Source organism: Malaclemys terrapin, chromosome 8 (assembly GCF_027887155.1).
Source record: "Malaclemys terrapin pileata isolate rMalTer1 chromosome 8, rMalTer1.hap1, whole genome shotgun sequence".
Taxonomy (NCBI): Eukaryota; Metazoa; Chordata; order Testudines; family Emydidae; genus Malaclemys; species Malaclemys terrapin.
In genome coordinates, this window is record NC_071512.1 from 83,637,547 (window position 1) to 83,659,397 (window position 21,851).

Here is a 21,851-nt window from a genome sequence, read left to right on the forward strand (position 1 = left end):
CCAAATAGACAAGATGGACTCCAATCACTTCTGCTAGTGCTAACTTTCTGTAGCAATTACATATCACCTTTAAATGAACAAGCTCTTGTTTGTCCAAGTTGTTCTCTGATGCACCCGAAAACAAAGCCGTTAGTGTTTTATCTGATCTGGATGGAACTGGGCTGCTTGAGGAAATACTTATTGTTACTGTTTTCAGTTAGGGCATTCTGTCTGCAGTGAAGGGGGTGCAGAATAAGAGGACCGAGCCCACCGAAATCATCCTGGCAAGATCTTCTGTTAAACTGTGCATCAAAAGGAACACAGGCTCAAAGGGGCAAAAAAAGTGGGGTTTTTTGTTGTTATGAATTATCCAGTATAGCTCTGGCTGCAATACTATTTATCCTTTCCTGTAGCATAAACACACGGAGAAACGCTATTCAATACTTCTTGTCCATTATGGAAACTACTAAGCCAAGTTCAATCCCAATTGGCTTCCCTTGTCTCACAGCCAAGGATGAATTTGGCCCCAATGTGTCCTGCTTTACTCAACGCAGTCCACATAATTTATGTTCAATGCATCTTATTACTCACTTAATCCCATCTGGGGATTGAGATACTATTTTGATTTCTATATGCTGAGACAGAGAGATTGTTATGCTGGAAATTAGTTTCTTGGTGCAGAGTGCTATTTACATTGTGTAGTGGAAGCCTTCCATGTCACAATTCATTAAGGCTCCTGTAATGAAGGATCCTTGGGCATTCCCCCTATCCACCCCTAGGTCCATTACTCAGTCATGAAAAATTAGCTTTTAGCTACAACTTAGTATAAAAGGTCTCAGCCAGAGAGCAAATAGGTTTATCTATTGAGCGGAAAACTCAGGGTGGACCACCACAAGTGTTCTGTGATTCTGGAGCCTAGAACTTCATGGGGTAACTAGAAAAAAAAAATATACCATTGGCTTCAAACAACAGAAAGTGTTTCATACCATCCAAACAACAAATATTTAAACCCCATGTCTAATATCAGCATCATGTAAGTGTCCCAATCCTACCAATCTTGTTCCATTGACACATCACTGTTCAAGTGGATAACATAAATAAATCTGGCCCTTCCTCCGAAGGCCCTGTGCGGGATGCTTTCATCCACTAGCATTCCCCCAGGGGTTGATTGGGTATTATGGCAAGTGTGCCTCACTTTCCCCCTTTGTTCAGCCAATCATTTAGCCCTGTGTCGGCAGTTCCTCACTGTGACTCCAGCCCACCTACTGGATCATTAATAATCTCTCCTCTCTTGGGGCAGTAAAGAGTTTAGTGAGTCAGAAGGTTGGTAACCCTAGCAAAGGGTCAATAGCCTTCAGCCATTTGGGGTTAGGACCCTCTGCTGGGATTTGTAGGGGAAACCACCCAATCCTTTGGGTTCCAATCCAGTGAACCTGTATGAAGCTGTTACAATCAGTTTATCCCAATCCCTTAGTGATTCCTACCACACCTCTCTTGTAGGCTATTCCCCAGACTCACCCTAGTCCTTTTTCTGGAGGTCCAGCTGCCTGGGTGGCTTCCTGACAGTGTATTGTTGAAGGAGTCAAGAATCCTGTTCTCAGCCTCTCTAGCAGCTGCCCCTACCTTCTGACCTGCAGCCTTTTATCAGCCCATCTGGAGCAGGGTCACCAATCAATCTCATATGAGACTAGCTATACCTAGTCTTCCTGCTTAACCCTTTAGTAGCTGGGACAGCATGGGGCCTGTGCACTCCATGACAATCTCCATACCCTCTAGGGGCTGTTGTGTGTTTTGTTGCTCTCTGACAGCCTGAATGATAATGGGAAAGCACCTGAATGACTGGATGACATCATTTGTAACACTGACATTTTGCAGTGTTGCCAAGCTCTGCCACAGGTTGGAGGGAGAATTGGAGTTGATCATTTAACCCTCGCTTTGGTTTTTTTTTTAAGTGTAAAATTGATACAACACAATTTAAAACAAGTGAGAGGAATCATAGAGGGGATGTTATTTTATGCAACAGAGATTAAGTGAAAACTCCACAAACATAAAAGATAAATCTTCTCTCCCTTTAAATCTGCACTCTTCTGTTGCAAATGAGAGTCTACCTTGCAGGTGACACAGGTGAAAGTTTGAGTGAGGCCATGTTTGTGATTTGCCTCCAGTCTGCCTTTAAAACTCTGATTGTCCCCACCAGACTCTAAATTTTTCAAGACTAGGCAGTGCAAGTTGATGGAAGGCAGTGTGTCAAATGCCCTGCATCTCACCCACAAATACATTCCTTTTTGCTCACTCTTGCATTACCTCACTCACATAGGCTATGTGCTTATTTTAAGTCATCTGAACGGTTTTGATGTAGGTGGAAGTATGCAAAGCTGAGGAGAGTTCTGTAAAAAACAGGGTCTTTCCCACTCTCATTGTTTCTGTGAGTGGCATAGGCTGCTACAAAGAGAATACCTTCATTTAAAATAATGGCTCCACTTTACGTAGCTTGTCACTGAATTATTATTTTAAATCCCTCTAATATTTCAATGAATATTTCCCTCCCTGCCACTCCCTTTAAATGAGCATCTGGATGTATCATCCGAGGGCCTGCCTTTGCTGTACTAACCTTGAAGTGCTGCAGAGTCCTGGGAAGCAGGAGGTTAAATATTAGCAGACAAAATCATGACACAAATGGCTAGTTTTATTCTCAACAATTTGGAATGCTACGGCGATAATTCAAAACCTAAAGAATGTTCTGAAGCAGGGACTTTTCTTCTTTCATCCCCAAATCCCAGTAAAAGAAAAATCACCTTTTAAAGCCCTTTAGATATCTTACACAGCACTATTACTAAGTACTATAAATCATGGACTGCCTGAAAAATATATACATTTCTTTTCATAGGGGCTGAGCCAACAGTCCATGCCCAGGCAAAACTCCCATCAATTTCAACAGCGGTTTTACCTAAGCAGGGACTGACTAGAGACTGAAGAATAGAGTCCATAATCTTTAAAATGCATTATGCACCTCTGAGGAGGAAAATCTTTCTTTCCTTATATATCCTGTGCCAAGTTGGACCTGGCACTGAAAGGATTTTTGCTATTAGCAGACAATGGGGACTAGGTTAAAAAAAAAGTAGCCATGAGAAAGCAATGATTCTGATTAAGTAAATTCCATTGAACTCTTTCTAGTAAGCATTATTCAGGTCATGAATGCTAATTTGTCCTGCAGGGGGCTGTGGGTAATTACCCAGAAAAACTATCAGCCTTATTGAATTGCTACAAAATAGTATTACTGAATGGCATGCACTGTAAAGGAAGACAACTTTGATATGAGCTTGTACGAGAAGGCAGGCTTTTTTCTGAAAACATCATAACCCAGACCCACATGATAATACATGACATTTTACTTAGGAAATGACAGACACATTCCAGAGTACTTTTATGTTTAACACTTAAATAAAATTAACATGCAAAATTATGCATTACAGAAGTGCCACTATGACACATGCAGCAAATTTAGCTTTCTGCATATTTAAAGTTGTACAGAATCAGAACCATCTTAAAAAATGAAGCAAATGTGGCATATTTGGCTGCATTCCAGCAACCACACAGAACTGCTGACATTACTAAAATCTAGATAATTTAGTCCCATATGGGAATCCAGACCACAATTATATTGTCCCTGTTCCGACACAGTCCTGATTTTGCACTTCTTTCAGACTAGTTTTTTATAATTTTAATTCCCTTCACCAATAAAGCAATTTGCATTCACATAGTCTTCTTGGCTAAGTGAGAGAAAGGAAGAAATCTGTTACATGACCTTGGTCTCTTTACAGTTGATTACAAGGAAACAAACTCTTCAACTAAACCATTCTCTCATCTGTTTTTAGTTGATGTAGAACATTGCCCTGCAAACCATAAGAGAGAACTAAATATGTACAGCATACTAGAGGGTATCAATTCTGTTTCACTTAAAGAATGTATAGAGGAGGCCACATATACCTAGTACAGAGAGAAGACCGGATTGTACTAAAACCCCATTCCAGGTATGCACACAAACAATCAAAATTTGCTGTTCATCTCAACTATGAAAATGTAGAGGAAACTCTAAAGCAATGATGAGATTGAAAAGAAAAAGAAAACACACCAGACTGTTTTCATCTGTTGCAAATCCGCTCCTTTTACTGGGATCAATTGAAAATGTTGCCCCTTTGATTCAATTATTATTATTATGATGTAACACTGACTTCATTGGCAGGGATCAAACCATGGACCTCTTGAGCTAAACACATGAGCCTCTCTGCTGCCTGAGCTAAAAAACACTGTTTAGGATTTGGCCCTTATTGTAAATATTTATTTCCAGAAAAATATCATTAAAAAAATTTATTCCAAACAGTATCAAATAGTGACATGAAGCATGTTTTCTTTGTGACTTATTTTACCAGTCTTAGCTAACAAAGCAGAATATAAGACACACCGGGAAAGTATAATCAAATTAATCAATTAACTGAAAGAAAAGTAGCATTGCTAGCAACTTTCTTTTCTTTTAAATCTCTGCGAAGTGGGGGGAAATATTCAACATGCAAACCTGCTATAATTATTACAAAGGATATGTTTGCAGAGCTGCAATGTACAAGAAAAAACCAGCTGTTATAATTGCTTTGTTATTAAATGGACAGATTCTCTCCTCTCTCATATCTGTCTCTGTCTCTCTTTCTTCCTCTCACCTTCTGCTCCCCCACCTCTTTTCCTCTTCTCACCCTGGCTCTGAATAGGAACATTACTCTTTACTAAATGGAAGATTAACTTTCCCATGGAACCAGCACTGTTGAGATTGACTACTGGAATTCATTTGAAGGACTGAGTTCATGTTCAAGATTTTGGAACAACAATGACTGTCAGTAAAATAAATTATTGAATACAACTTGGACATAATATTAATATTTTTTTTCAGTGCCTCATTTTCCACCGAAGATATGAGATTTTGGTCAAAGATCAAAGTGTAAGTCCACAATTTTCACAGGAAAGGATTCATTTTTCTTTTGAGTACTTGAAAGCAGTTGGTTAAAAGTTAGCCTGTCTTGATATAACTAGTGTGTGTATGTGTATTATTGCTTATTTTGGGGACACTATCTTTTCCAGATGCAATTAAGCAAAAACAACATCCTGTTTTCAACACCACAATGAATTGTTCTAAACATATCCTGAAAAAGCTGGACAGCTATGAACAAAGGCAACACAACAATTGTGAATCCAAGGTGCTCTAATGTACTCAAACTGAAGTACATGGAAGTAGTTTTATTCCTTCTGCACCTTGACAATGACAAAAAGGAACAAATAGAACTCCTCCCCCAGCTGACAGGAACAATGGCAGCTCTCACTTTTCAGTGTCACTATAACCTATAGCTCATTGTAGAACTACAGCTGAAAGTTGTTGTTGTTGTTTTTAATTCAATATGATCAGAAATGCGCAAATTTCCTAGGTCTATATTTTTCACAATATGAAACTGTCTTCTATTGTGGTTCTTTTAAGGGAAAATGAATGCCATATGTGTTACTGGCAAACCCCAGCTATGAAGACTGTGAATGAGTATGTTTGTCAGGTTAACACTTCTGTTTCTAATAAGAGTTTCATTTTTCAGCATTGTGTTTTGTTTTGTTACCTGATTGGAGCAGTTGAGGTACACTTTAAGCAGTTGATGGATAGATGCCCAAGACATACAATTATTATTGTGTACTCAGCCTTCACATTATCATTAACACTCCAAACAAAGAGACCACTGCTAAGGTATGTCAAATTATGAATCTGAATGTTAGTTCAGTCTAATTTAGTTCATTAGTCGGATAGCATATTTGATTTCCAAAGAGGCAGCAGGACACTTTAATCAGGGCATAGCACATGAGGCTGTCATTCAATGCAAGGAAAGGGTTAACACAAACCTTCCCTTCCAATAGGAACATTAACATAAAGAAAATAAAAACAAACTTACAACAACCCTAACAAACTTTAAAATTCTGCTTCTCCCTCCAGGCTGTGAAAGAGTCAGAGTCATTTCTCATCATTCCTGAATGCGCTCTGTTGTAGAAAGAGTCTAACAGGGATTAAAAAGGCAGTCCTATGCATGCACTTTACTAAATCCCTGCATGCCATTCTAGGGTGACTCTACTGTCTGAACAAGTTTGCACATAAGGAATAGCTGCTTCAAACAATTCAACTGATCAGCAAGACTGGAACAGAAAGCATGTCAGTCCAGCTATGTGCCAGTTGGTAATCCACCTCTTTACATAAACGATGGAAACCAGGGCTTTGTTGCTTAAATAGTCCTCCTAGCAATGTGCAAATAGTTTTTTTTTTCTTTTTAAATACTTAGTTCCTATCATCATAATGGTTCCTGTTAGCAATCTAGTACTGTGATTACTACCACAATTCAGGCAGGCAAGAGGACTACAGTAAATTCACATAAAACTGTCCGTCAAAAAGCTCTACATTCCATATCAGTTACAAAGCAGTTATCTGAATAGGTCAGAAGGTCAATATAATTGGATGATGGCAGATATGGCAGTGAAAGAAATGTACTAGGAGGCATGCTTGCATCCTCTTACAGCCACAGGCAGCATCCGTTTTTGCCATGTCATTTATATTTTCTTCTTAGCGATTTCCCATGAAAGGGGGATGAGGGGGGCTGCATTGTGCTCAAAGGAGCAAACAAAGGCAACAAGCACCAGGAAAGATGCAGTTATCTGGTGTGCAAGAATTACTAGGAGTTGTGATAGCTTATGCATCTGTGGGCACGGTCCTCCTGGATTCATTTATGTGTTTACAGTCCTCTGCTCCTCACACATTTAACTATATTTGAAAGATCAGAGTGGTGGGGTGTTGGAGTGGCTCTGCTAAGTGTCATAGCTTGGGATAACAATAATTTGGCTAAGCCAATGAGAGGAAAGGAGACATTTTATCATTATACTTGTGTAAACTGTTGATGGATGAAAGTCACACTACAGGTACACACTGTGTACTCACTGTACACATGTATTAGTTTAACTGAATTGGGCACAATAACTGGAAGCTTTTTGAAAGAATAGAAGGCCTGATTCTTCTAATCTCATTTACACCAGTCTAAATCAGGATTGACTTCACTAAACTCAATGGAGCTACAGCGGTGTACACCAGAGGAGAATCAGATCCACAGTTGTTCATATCGCACTAATTTCAAGCTGATACTTTTTTCATATTTTGGGTGAATATTTCACTTTCTAAAGGTTAGATCAGTAGCAAAGTTGAAAAATAAATGAAGCAACCTCGTTTACTATTTTTCAGGTGAAAGGGAGACTCTCTCTGGGTGTGCTTCTCTGCACTGCTCTGCAAATGAACTCATTGCTGGGTTGGAGACATACTCATCTGTAGAAGTAAAAGTTGAACAAGTCTCCAAGCCACTTCAGCTGCTAAATCTTTCCTAATTTTTCCCTCCTATTTTTCTTTTGAAGGGATGTGGCATGCGTGCGCGCACACACACACACACACACACAATTTATTTACAGAACAGATACAAAGCAGGCAGCTGGGATGTGAATTCTCCATTACTGTCCTACTGAATAGACTTCTACTCTCCTGCTGCACCCCTCTGTAAGCAGTGACAAATGATTCGGTCTTTTTGGTTACTCAGTTCTGACCCTCACCTGAACACATCAAAACTGCGGCTTTTTACTGTTTTTGTGATCTGGTCAAATTTCAACTTGGCTCAACTGACTTCACTTTAAAGAGTGAGGTGAAGATGGCCCAGGGTCCTGAAAGCAAATGACAGATGATTTATCCTGTAAAGCCATCCTGCCCCTTGTAGTGAACCTGTTTTGATTTGCCCAGTCTATGAATTCTTTCACATCGTATGTGAAAGTTTAGTGATTTGACAATTGAGCAGGCTGAGCCTGAGACTAAAAATCATTTTATGTCGCTTTTACAGGTCACAGAGGTGATTTTCTGTCTTCTATCTACTGAGCACACCCAACTTTCGATTCCAGCTTGTGTAGGGGATGTAATGGATGTGTGAGTATATAGATAATTATTCCAATAATGTGAGTGAGTCATATTGCTCCACCTGCTTCCACAAGCCAGAGGAATGGACTTACTGCTGACCCAGGCCTGGAAGGTACAGAAGCTGGGAATATAGCCTCTAAGTCATCTTTACTCTCCTTTCTTCAAACCTGTGAAACCCCCTCTGTTGATATGGGATCTGTAATTGGGGAAGGGATATGGCAGGCCAGAGCCAAGGGAATCGCTATGAAGAGACTTGTGGGTCCAGCAGCTGTCGGGGAGCCCTTGTAAGCATGGGATAACAGAGGAGGCAGAAAAGGGCCAGAAGTCAGTCTGAAGGCATGGGACCACCACATATCTCAAATCATATGCTGATTTTGGGAGATGAATGCTCTGGTTCTGCCATGGGAATGGGTGGGAAATCCTGCTTCCCTGATTTAAAAAATTTGTAGGAAACTGTGTGTGGGGGAGTGTCATAGGGCAGCCTGTCTGAAGCACCCTCTTGCATTAGGCCACATCATGATATGTGCACCTGCTCAGTTTCCCTCTTTCTGAGTCCCCAGAGTCATGCCAAGTATAAATATAGTCCTTGTGAGATTCACTTATTACAACAGTCTTCTGCGCATAAATCATAACAAAAGTCTCACAACTAGAGCCCAGATTTCCCCCAGCACAGTCCAAACAGAACATGTAACATAGAGCCCTGGCATTCCTTAATAGGTCCTTGCTCTCCACTGAAGTCCTCACCTGTCTTTGTACCAGGACAGCTACCCAGTCCTTCCAACTAGAGTGAAGCCCTGCTCTTCCCAGCAGGAACCCCCACCCCCCTTAAAAATTGTCTGCAGGGAACATCCTTGCCAGGGGAGAGTCCCGTACTCCCCCAGCCCTCTCACAGTTGCTCCTGGTCCAGCTCCCCTGCCTGGAGATGTCAGCAGGTAAGCTCTCCTGCTACTCCCCTATATTCAGCCTTTTCTGGCCCTCGGTGCCAGCTCTTTTCCTCAGAGCCAGCAGACATCTCCCTTTGCTGCTCCTCCTGCCTTCAACCCTCTCCAGCCTGACGATCTCTGGCTTGGGGATGCCCACCAGCAAGACTCTTTTTCTGTTCTCCTGTCTTCAGCCTTTTCCTAGGAATCATCTTCTCCTTCCTCCTCCAGTCCCCTGGTCTCTGACACCTGTCCCCTGTCCTTCCTGACTGAACCAATCTGCTCTGACTCACTGGGACGCCCTTCCCCTCAATGGGTCTGTCTCTCTCACTAGCTCTCTCTTGACAGACCCAGGCAGCCCTGACTCTCTGGGTCTCTCCTTAATTCTTTGTAGCCACCTCTTAATTGGCCACATGGGAGCACCTGTCCTGGCACAGGGGAGCTGAACTACTTTATTTACTGGGGCCAGCCACCCTGTGTGTCAGGGAGCTTATGGAGTTTCTGGTCCTTCATAGGATTAGCATGTGTTTGGGATGATATCGGCCAATGTTACTGTCATTCTAATTCTATTGTTCCTCTTACTCTATTCTATCCTATTCCATCAATATTTTGTCACATTGGTTATATGTATCAGCTGACTAAAGCAGCAAGCCAAGATCAACATAATTGCATGTTGCTTAATTTTTGCAGCATGATTCACATCAAATTCACAAATGCTGAAAGTTGGATAGCTGCATTTTTCTTGTATGGGCATAAAGTCAGCACTCAATTGATGTAGAATCATCTTAGTTAGACTCAAAAGCCAACAATATTTAATAAGACATACAGGTGACATCTATATTTTGAGATTTTATGAATCCCCCTTTGTGCCTCTCCACCTCCATCCCCTCCTATTGAAACAGGTGTAGAAATAAAATATGAGATCCATCATTCTAGTAAATAATGCTATGTGGCAGATTGTAGAGAATACACAGTATAGACTCCTGCGATCATGCATGTGAATCATCACATTTACACTGCCTAAGGCACATGTACACTAAGGAACAGTCGAAACCCAGCTGATTAAGTTGTAGCATAAAACAACACCTCAGTAGTCAGGCGTATGACAGCCAACAATGGTTTATTGGACCAAGGAGTATAACATTGTAATTTACTTCTCTAATACGTGTCATGTTCTCTCTTATTGTTTCCCCTTATAGAGTGAAATATGTAGGTAAGAGATTGCTGTACAAGCTTCATGTGTTATGCCCCTCCAAAATTAGAGGGTAACAAACTGTCCTTATTATCCAGTGCATTTGGTGAACTGCTATAAATCACTGAAACTGCAGGTTAGCATCGAGTGGTTTAAAAAGTCAAGGCAAACTAAAGACTTCATGTATCTGCCTGAAGCTATTTTTGAACTACGATATAATAGACAAAATTATTACACTTCCTGGCTCTTCCTATTTTATTGTATGTTCCTAGACATTATTTCTTTGCTTATTCACAGGAAACCCAGGATTTATAGAGTCTGTCTCAATGCAAATATTTAAACGATTCCCCTCCAAAAAACATAATATGAGCCAAATCAAGTTTTGTTTTTCTTTTGAAACTGGAATTTGTGGCCTTCCTCCAGATGAATGCTGTGCTGGTCACAGACAATTTATAAAGAATAGCTTGCTTATTTGTGAAGCAAACATATGTAATCTGATGAAATTATTAATGTCATAGTGTTAACTGTATTTATGAGAAGAAAGTTAACAGTGCTGACATTGCAATTACACTCAAATGTTCCGACTCTTTACTTATTCGCTCAATCTGTCAGTCCTGAGTGGGGGAGACAAATTGTGGTGGGCACTTGACAATGCACAAAAGAGATATAAAACTATTCTGATTAAACCTTGATGAAAGATTAAACAGCTCTGAACACTTGCCAGATTCCTAGGACACGACATTTTTAACTACTGTTAATAGGAAATTCTACTCGCCAAAGGTTTAAAAATATACAAGATTATAAAAATGGTCCATGTAGCTCACAGCTCATTTGGTTCCCACCTGTGTTGCAGAATCTATACACTAGTGGATTCAGTCATAGCTTTTTTCCAACTAACCTGAGCTGTATACATTTTTAGGGGAAATCCTGTAGCCTATACATATTCAAGCACAACTCTCATTGTAATCAACCTGCTGTGATATCAATGAGTGTTTTGTCAGAGAAAGGACTTCAGGAATTTGCCCCATTACTACTCAGGACAACTTTTTAAAACTAAATTCATATTTAGAGAGATAAGGTGGGTGAGGTAATATCTTTTATTGCAGCAGTTCTCAACCAGGGGACCGTGAACAGGTTTCAGGGGGTTCACCAAAATAAACCAGAGAGCAGGGCCAGACCCACTGGGCTAAACTCACTGGGGCCCAGAGCAGAAAGCTGAATCCCAAGCCCTGCTGCCCCGGGCAGAAGCTCAAGCCTGAGTCCCTCATCCCCAGGCTGAAGCAGAAGCCCAAACAATGTAGCTTCATGGGCCCCCCGTGGCATCGGGCCCTGGGCAATTGCTCTACTTGCTACCCCCTAAAGCCAGCCCTGGCTTTTAATCTACTCTGAAAAAGTTGTTGTGGCCCAGGAATTTTGATAGCATGGGGGGGGGGGGGGGCTCAGAAAGAAAAAGGTTAAGAATCCCTGTTTTATTGGACCAACTTCTGATGGAGAGAGACACAAGCTTTCAAGCCACACAGAGCTCTTCTTCAGGTCTGGGAACAGTACTCCCAGCACAGTAAAACCCAAGGTGAAACAGATTGTTTAGCACAAGTAGTTAGCACATATGGGGGTAAGGGACCATTCAAGGGTCTCACAGGAAAACCTGCACAAAAGAGGAGCCTGAGCACTTAAATTCATAACCTTGCTAGAGACCAAAAATCATGGACTGAACAGAGTCACTGGGTTTATGGCTTATTACAACAATCTGTAACCCACTAACACTCTCTTTTTGTCCTATGACTGCAGAGGTGTTAACGGGCCACTCTACCTTGAATGGTCCCTTACAATATGTGCTAACTGCTGATGGTAAACAATCTGTTCCACTTTGCATTTTGCTGACCCTGGGATTTTCTCTCTCACACCTGAAGAAGAGCTCTGTGTGGCCTGAAAGCTTCTCTCTCTCTCTCACACCAACATAAGTTGGTCCAATAAAAGATATTACCTCACCCACCTTGTCTCTCTAATATCCTGGACCAACATGGCTACAACAACACTGAATACAACTAATTCATATTTCGGTACCTAAATAAGTGCCCTACTGATCAGAGGGCTCGTGTCTTCCCCGACTTCAAAGAGACTGTCTCAAGTGCTTCTAAAAAATCAGACCATTTAGATACCTGATCTTGATCCCATTGAAATCAATAGCAAAATCCCCATTAACTTCAATTGTGGAGGAATAGTCACTAACTATGGATTTAGATGCTTAACTTTAGGCATGCCATTTGGAAAATTTAAGCAAAAATCTGTTTATATTATTGTTCATAATTCAATATATGGCTATAGATCTGTCTAGAGGTAAATTGAAATAGAAAGCCCCAAACTACCTCTCTTTCTTTATTCTTTAGCGAAAAGTTGCTGACTTGAAAAAAGGGATTTTGCTAGAATGGAAATTAAACCTATCTATTTACACAAAATATGAGCCTGATTTTCCACTGCATTGCCCCTTGTGTAGGCATTTACACTGTGCAGAGCGCAGACTGGGTGTAACACGCTGCTGTTCTGGTTAGGTAAGTGGCAAGAGGTAAAGCAGTAGGGACTCAGGCCCAGCATTTCTATGACTATATGTTTTTAATGTACATGTATATTGAAGTCTGTGGATCTATAGTGATTTTAAATCCGCTGAGAATCTGGCCCACAATTTCTACTCTGGCAAAATCTTTTCATGCCAGTTTTATTGCCAAAGAGTAAATAAAGACCCCAACAGATCACTTAGGCCTTTTGTTCCAAATTGATGAGACACATATTGGAACTGAAACTCTTATATGACACAACTGAGAAGACTTTAAAGACATATGTCTACTTTCGGAGGGTTTGAGACGATTGTATTTGCTTTCTCTTTCACCAGATCTGAAGACTGAAGAAAAGTCTCATCCGCTCACAATGAAAACATATTTTGATTTATGATTTGCCAGCTTTCAGTGATGACTTCTGTCAAAAAGAGAGGGATCCCATGTATGGGCCTCATAAAATATTTAGTTAGCATAGAACAAAAACACAGAACTATAAAAATGCAATTCTCACAGTTCAGAAAGAGAAATAAATTAAACTGAAAAAAAGTTTCTTAACAAAAAAATTCCTTCAATATTCTGCTTTTACATGCAGTGTGTGCATCCATTAAACCTGAAAGGAAACAGTGAGCTAAGATGAGGTAAACCTAGACACTAAGACCTTTTTGTTGACTTATTCTGAGTAGATAAATTGAAATAATAAAAAAGCTGCCTGGCTCTTAGAGGCTGTTATTACTTGCAACTTCATATGCATTCTTTTTGAATTTGCAACTTGTAGACTGTTTTTATCATTATTACGTGTATATATCCATAGAGATATACTTTTAGCTGTTAAACACAAGTAGAACATTGTCCTTCATATTTAAGGCTGCAGTCCCGCAGACACATAAGTATGTACAAGTAATTTGTTTCAGTGTTTGAAGGATCAAGGTCTAAAGCCTCAGTTCTGCAAAAAGATCCCTGGGATTGGGGCCTATACTAGTAAATTGGCTTGAAAGTGTGTTAAAATGTTGAGGTAATTTTCTGAAAGCTTGTGCATTATTTATTTTTCAACAGAGTAACCGATCTAGGTAGTTACAAAGTCTTGTGCCGATTTTCTTAAGATGAAGAGATTTACAGTAAATTCATTCCTAACCTAAAAACATACCTCCAAATTTACTGACCAATCCTGATGCCTTCAAAGTCAATGGTAAAATTCCAACTGACTGCTGTGAGAACAAGATCAGGCCCTCTCAGTTCTTGGTATGGGAATTCTAAGGTTTCTCGCCCCTGCCACAATAGCTTGAATTCCTGTATTCTGATTAAGATAGATGGAATATTTGCATCCTATCCATATTTATAACCCTCCTTTTCAGTGTCAACCCAAAATACCACATTTGTTGCCTGGGCAGACACATGCAATATGTTTAGGAGGTTTTGTAGAGATGGAAAAGGACCCAGCCCTTTTCAAATTCTGCAGAATAGGTGGCCACTAGGTGAATTCATGCTGTTGAAGTGCTGAGAGACGAGAACAATCACCACATCTTTTGTGTGTGACAGAAACTGTAATTAATGATTTCTCCCCTTTTTTGCTAGAGAGAATAGAGAGATGTGCCATTGACAGGAATTTTATTAATGGTTTCTGCCATCTTAGTATACATAAAGGGCATTATTGGTTGCAATGCTAGTTTAAAGATTCTTTTTGAGGAAATGTTGAAGATGTTTCATGGATGAAAAATGAAGGCAATCTATCCTCAACCCAAGTTTGGGTTTCAATAACAAAATTAAAACTATTGTGACAGTTCCCATTGTGTCTTTTAACCATCTGCCTCCTGCTGGCCCAATCAATAATGGCATCTGCAGGGACGCTGTCACCCTTACCTACTCTGTCTCTCTGTTTAACAACAAAACCTGTCAATATCATGTCTCATGGCAGCTTTACTAAGGAGATTTATCATCCATCTAGGTGGTGGTACATATTTTAGTGACTGTTGGTTGGTTGTTTTATTGGGAACCTATAGGGGATAAATAGTCAGCCTGGCATACAAGAAATTAGACATGCATCTTCCAGTTACAACAATGGGTGTCGAATGCCTAATCCACTGGCCACAGAACTGAAAATGTATTATTAGGCCTTGTCTACACTAGGGAATTAAAATGAAAGAAAGGAAGTGCCAAATTCAATACTACTTTACAAACTACTTTGCTGATGGCAGCAAATAATTCAGCATGCAGTGCTAAAAATGCATGCACATTTTCCTTTAGAAAAATTCAATTCTTTTGAATTGCCCAGAATTTGCAATGGGGGGCCATTTCTATGCTACTATAAATGAGTATCGTTTCATTGAAATCACTAGAGTGGAGTTCATTTACACTGGTTGAGGATTTGGCCTATTATTTAAAGATGGATTAGGAAATCAGACTCTGTTTATTTGGCTCAATACTTTTTCCACAACACTTTGGAAGTACTGTTTTACTTTGTCACCAATGTGTTGTTGATTCAATGATTTCTGTGCATTAATTAAGAAAAAAAAAATTTACCACATGGATTCACAATAATGCAATCCGAAAACACAGGGATCTTTGCTGCAGCTTTCAAAATCCTCTGTTTAAAGGAAAATAAGGTATTCCATATTTTAGGTCCCGCCGATATTTTACTGCAGACTTCTGGTGATTTAATTTTAAACACAGAACTTGTGACTACTTTATGCAGTGTTACAGCTGACAACATTGAGAAATGTATCCACTTTAGCTCATTAATAAAATACCCCTCCCCCCATCCCCAATAAGCAATCCTAGGATTTTCTATTCAGTTTTTCAAACTTCCATTTCTCAACATCCTGAAAATCCCTGTTTTGGGAGGCAGCTGGAAGTGTGCTGTTTGCTCATTGATCTACCAACAGCCATTCATTTTCTTGGGGAATTTTTAAGTAAGCTCCCTTATTGGGAATATGCTAATGACATCCACCATGATTACTGATTTTCTTTGAATCGTTATTCCTCTGTGGGCAAAGCAATCAGAAAGGGAGAACAGGAGATTTACTTCTTGCTTGTGTGCCTTCTTCAACCATCTGCTCTATCCTGATTCATTTGAATAAGATCTGCAGTTTTAGAGATTCTTTACTATGACATTCTAAAGTATTTTAAAGCTTAAAAGGAGTTAATAGTTATCTATCAATGTCACAAATGTGGCACTGTGATGCATTCTAACAGCAAATTTACCTTTCAATAGTTTACAGAGCTAGATTAATTTTATTAAAGTAAAAAAACTGCAATGTTTGTTAACAGCTTCATTATTTCAAACATGCCTTTTGTGAGCACATTCATTATCAGGAGCACAGAGTATAAAAGCTGCAAGAACGGGAACTAATTTACAAAGCAAAATCATTTTTAAAATGGGCATTGTTAATCTAAAAAAAGAAGGAAGAAGAATAAAGAAGCCCCATATACAAAAAAGGATATTTCTGAATGAAGAATTATGATTTAACATATGAAAAATATTATTCCTTAAAGTACATTGTTCTTGCTAAATCCATATTCCTATGCATTGTGTTACATTTACCTAGATTGGAAAGGTTATTTTGAGATTTGATTTGAACCGATGTCATTTGTCCATATCAAAATCAAATTCAACTGTTCTCTCAAATTAAAATACCTGTCTCATACAGCGAGAGTTAGTTCATCCAGCCTCTACTGATGATAGTGATGGGCATACTGTACTTTTTAAATGGGGTGCACATCTTATGTTGCTTTACGTGTACACAGCAGATTCAAAACACTGCTGACTGACTGAAGCCAGCTGTACTCAAAAGTAACCGAAAATCAGCAAGATTGACATCCTAGAAGAGAGAGCTAACTAAACATGAATGTAGAGGCGGTATTCATAGAAGGGCTGCAGGACTTGGGGATAGTAGGCCATTAAACATTGTCCAAACATTAAGAAAACAGAATTAATTTTCAGTGGGGGGAAGGAATGGCAAACCCTCTTTACTTCATTGAGATCAGGAGAAATATTCATGGGCACATAAATAAAGAATGTATCGAGGTGAGTTACTTGACTTTACTGAACTAATTTGGAATTTGTACTACCTGGTGGAAAGCTAAAAAGAAAAAAGTAGAGGTAATCTACAGAATGGCAAGTAGTAGATGACATTAATGCACTTCCAATAAATAAGGTGAACCTTTATTGATTGGCGTTCCGATTTCCCTTTGACTTATTACAAACTAAATAATAAAGCTGGGACCTAAATGGTAATGACCTCACCACTATGATTTAGTTGACCAGAGCCAAACTCTCTCAAAATAGCTATACTCTCTCCAGAAATCTCCCCAGAAAGAGAGCTTGGACTAAAAATGCTTACTTGTGTGATTAATATGACTACCCCAGGGGTTGCAGGACTGGGTTCAAAGGAAAGGAACCTACACACACATTTTTTCTTAGTGTTTAATATGAGATGGACCTGAACCAAACCACAAGTTATTGGACTCAGTGCATTAATTATTTGGTGAAACTGTTATTCAGGAGGTCAGTTTCCTTCTGGCCTTCAGAATCTATGAATCTTTGAAACTCCCCTTTCTAAACATCCAAAGGCTCTTAGGGTTTGAAAACCAGATTTGGAATTCATGGCTGTCCCTAATGACTAAACTGAATCCTGCCTCCAAAAACTCCAAAACTTGGTCCCAAGCCTATTTCTACTTTTAATGTAGTATACAAATAGAACACTTTTGAGAAAGAGACCTAAAAATAGAAAAGCACAAGTCTATCTTAATATTTCATGAGATCAAAATCTTAAGAACACCAAATTAAAGCTAGGCGGGTGGCCAATGGAGTACAGAAGAGAAGTATTCATAGAAAAAGTAGGGCTACATTTGATGGAGAGTGAATAACCTATGTCTGGACACATCCTTGTTTTGCCCAGAGGAGTGCATTGCACTTAAAATATACAATGCAGCGTTAGGTTATTTCATTTGGGAAACATCATGTTCTCGTGTTTCCATCTACATACTCTTCCATTTTTCTTTCATCCCGGTGAAAATGCACCTTGCTGTTCTAATGCTATAGCTGTGAGGGATGCAGCTGGCTGCTCATTCAGTGGTTAAAGCCATTCACCACATAAAGCTCTGGGATCTTTAAATACACAGGCTCAGTGTGCAGAAGGAATATTTTAATCTCCTTTTCAATATTTCCCCACATTTTGGACCATTTTAGATAAGTAATCTGACCACCCAGCCCAAGCAAGACATTTATGAATAAAATAATTCCAGATATTAGTCTCCCATACAAAGCCAGAATAAAAGGTTTGCAAGGGGGAAACAATACCCCACAAGAGTGTGAAACATCTGTGTAGATTAAGGGTCTAGTAGTAGCACTGGCTCAGTGAAACCTGCTCCCACACCCATCTGAGGTTTGTGGCCAGTAGATTCATACATGGCTACTAAGTCTTTGCCCACTAACAAATGCCACATCTGTACTTCTGCAAAGACAGCTGCCACAGAGCTCAATTCTGGTACATGGGAGTATGCAAAGTACTCTGAGGCTGGACCTGTGGAGCAGAAATGTGACATAGTATCAGCCCCTGTTAACTCATGGATGTGTTGTCTATCTAGCTTAGGTACTTATATGGCCTCTATTACCATAATTTCTGACAGGTTTCAGAGTGGTAGTCATGTTAGTCTGTATCAGCAAAAAGAACAAGGAGTACTTGTGGCAACTTAGAGACTAACACATTTATTTGGGCATAAGCTTTCGTGGGCTAAAACCCATTTTATCAGATGCATGCAATGGAAGATTTTATATAGAGAATATGAACACACACACACACACACACACACAGAATATGAAAAAATGGGGGTTGCCATACCAACTCTAACGAGACTAATCAATTAAGGTGGGCTATTATCAGTAGGAGAAAAAAAAAACCTTTTGTAGTGATAATCAGGATGGCCCATTTCAAACAGTTGACAAGAAGGTGTGAGTAACAGGAGGGGAAAAATTAGCATGGGGAAATAGTTTTTAGTTTGTGTAATGACCCATCCACTCCCAGTCTTTATTCAAGCCTAATTTAATGGTGTCCAGTTTGGAAATTAATTCCAGTTCTGCAGTTTCTCGTTGGAGTCTGTTTTTGAAGTTTTTTTGTTGAAGAATTGCGACTTTTAGCTCTGTAATTGAGTGTCCAGGGTGGTTGAAGTGTTCTCCAACTGGTTTTTGAATGTTATAATTCTTGACGTCTGATTTGTGTCCATTTATTTTTTTGCGTAGAGACTGTCCGGTTTGGCCAATGTACATGGCAGAGGGGCACTGCTGGCACATGATGGCATATATCATATTGGTAGATGTGCAGGTGAACTGGGGCTTTAGACCTTGATCCTTCAAACACTGAAACAAATTACTTGTAACCATAACAGTGTTGCTGACTTGAAGGTATACATTGTTCCCAAATGTGAAATAGTTGTGGGTGAGGACAAAGTCACAAAGTTCAGCCACCAGGTTTGCCGTGACATTATCAGGGATACTGTTCCTGATGGCTTGTAGTTCATCTTTGTGTGTGTGAAATGTTGGTGTAGAGGCCTGCTACATCCATAGTGGCCAGGATGGTGTTTTCTGGAAGATCTCCAATGGACTGTAGTTTCTTCAGGAAGTCAGTGGTGTCTTGAAGATAGCTAGGAGTGCTGGTAGCATAGGGCCTGAGGAGAGAGTCTACATAGCCAGACAATCCTGCTGTCAGGGTGCCAATGCCTGAGATGATGGGGCGTCCAGGATTACCAGGTTTACAAATCTTGGGTAGCAGATAGAATACCCCTGGTCTGGGTTCTAGGAGTGTGCCTGTGCAGATTTCCCCCCCCCTCCATTCTGCCGGCAGGACTCCGCTTTTTTTTTTTTAATTTTTGCTCTGCTGGCAGAACCTCCCTCCCCCAACGTGTCCCAATATTTTCTTTATCCTATCTGGTCACCCTATCTGTGTATGTATGTATATCTATCTTCCTACTGTATTTTCCACTGCATGCATCTGATGAAGTGGGTTTTAGCCCACGAAAGCTTATGCCCAAATAAATTTGTTAGTCTCTAAGGTGCCACAAGTGCTCCTCATAATTTCTGAGCACGCATCAGAAATCTTTAATGTATACCTGTGAGGTAGGGAAGTCCATGTCATTTCAGATGTTGGAGGGGAAGATGATTTGGCCTTAAACACATGAGAACACCTAGAATGCTGGACTTTAAGCATCAGTATATCAAAATACAAGGTCATTCTTATGCTTTATGCTGTCTATGAGCAGAGAAGAAAAAATAATTTAAAAAATGAGGATAGTCTTAAATGCAGTAGTAAATTCCAATGATGAATGTGAAGACAAGGGTATTGAATATTTTATCCCATTTTGCTGAATATGGTATATTACATATTTCAAATTTACCTTAAAAATCTGGTTAATAACTATAAAAAAAATCTGATTTTAGAGTCGGATTCTAGATCTAAGACCTACCAGTGCCTTTCTGCTGAACCAACATACTTCTTTCAGTAGTAGACTGAATATTTGGGGACTTTTCGCATTACATTTCTTCGCTAATGTGTTCTGCATCAATATACTATTGGTGGTATTAGGTTAAAGAGCATTTTCTTCCATATAACCAGAATTTGAGTTTATGAAACAAAAACAAAACAAACCCTCCAAAAAAACAAACAAAAATCCCTACTTGAAACTTGATATTGGAGGCCAGAAAGCCATGTAAGCTATTCTTGCTTCTTGAATCTCTTTGCAAGGATATGTGGAAAGAGTAAGATGATACGAGTCCAGTGCTGTGTTTAGAAAATATTTACTTCTTTGGATCTTGCTGTTTGTTTACTATTGACTTACTTATTTTTTAGGCAGTATGCTGTTGTTTGAAGTGTACAAAAAAAAAAAAAAAAAAAAAAAAAAAAGCACAGCAGTACTGTTCTCACACATTGTTTTAACGCAATTCCACATTGGTAAATCACTGCCAGATGTGTACAGCCTGCCAAATTTTTAATCATGGCCAGGACTGCATTTATAGTTTTTTAAAGGATACACTGTATTTCTCATTTAAGCTACACTATGTGTAAAGGTCCTACCTTCATTTGCATGAGGTGTTGTCTGGAATGGTTAACTAGCCAAAACTCGCACTGGCTTCAGTGTGAGTTGATCAGGCTCCAGATGATGTGCATGCAAGATAACTGTTTGTGCTGCCTAGGGTGACCAGATGTCCCAATTTTATAGGGACAGTCCTGATTTTGGGGTCTTTTTTTTTAATATAGGCTCCTATTAACCCCCCACCCCCTGTCCTGATTTTTCACATTTGCTGTCTGGTCACCCTAGTGTAGCCTCATATGTGAGCACAGAGCAACTCATTTGAAGTGGACAACAAGACTTAGGCAATTTTCAAAAGAGAGAGGGTTTTAACAGCAGCCAATGAATGAAAGGAAAGAAAATGGCAGACAGGAATAACAGTTTTTGGTTTACTTGGAAATGAATAACTCCAGATGATATACTCATCATATGTTTGCAATTACCTTTTGTTAAAAGAGTAGGATATTGAAGGACTAGTCTACTGACTGAAAAATAAAAACAAGACTTAGTAAAATCTGGAATCCTTCGCTAGGTACAGTTATATAACATAGCCTTGCTTTCACTGTACACCCTATGGCTGAAATTCACTTCTTTGCAGCAGGCCAGCGCGAGGCCTCTGTACCATGTAAGTAACTTAAGCTCATGAAATAGCTTTTAAATGGGTCACACTTTATCGTAAGATTCCTTTTATAAATAGTTTATAAAGGATTAATAAATGATTAATAGAGGTTTTAATAAATGGTTAGTCAATTGCTATAGAGTCCCATAAATTAATAGTTTGATTATAATCATCTAGGCCTCCTTCTGCTGACGAACTTATAACCATCTATACCCACACTACTCATGTTTGCAATGAGCATTTAACATCTATTAATCACTTATTGACCTTTTAGAAAGAAGGTATAAATGGAACTTTAATATAAAATGTGAACCCTAAATGGGTCTTAATTGGAGCATAGACAATTTGTACAGGGGCATATTTCACCCTAAATGTGAAAAGCTGAAGTCCTGCTAGATGTTAAGGAATTTCAGTGTTACTACTTGTTTCAATAAAGAAACATTATTATACTTGTTTGTTTGTTAATCAATTATGTGCTTTGTCACCTATTGTAACCAAATTGCCAGTTCTAGAG

General features: G+C 39.4%; 1 protein-coding gene across 5 annotated transcripts in view; it reads right to left on the minus strand.

Annotated features, from left to right (window-relative positions):
* ADGRL2 (adhesion G protein-coupled receptor L2) overlaps positions 1-21,851 on the minus strand; it is a 476,523-nt gene that overhangs the window by 329,261 nt on the left and 125,411 nt on the right. The window lies entirely within an intron of this gene.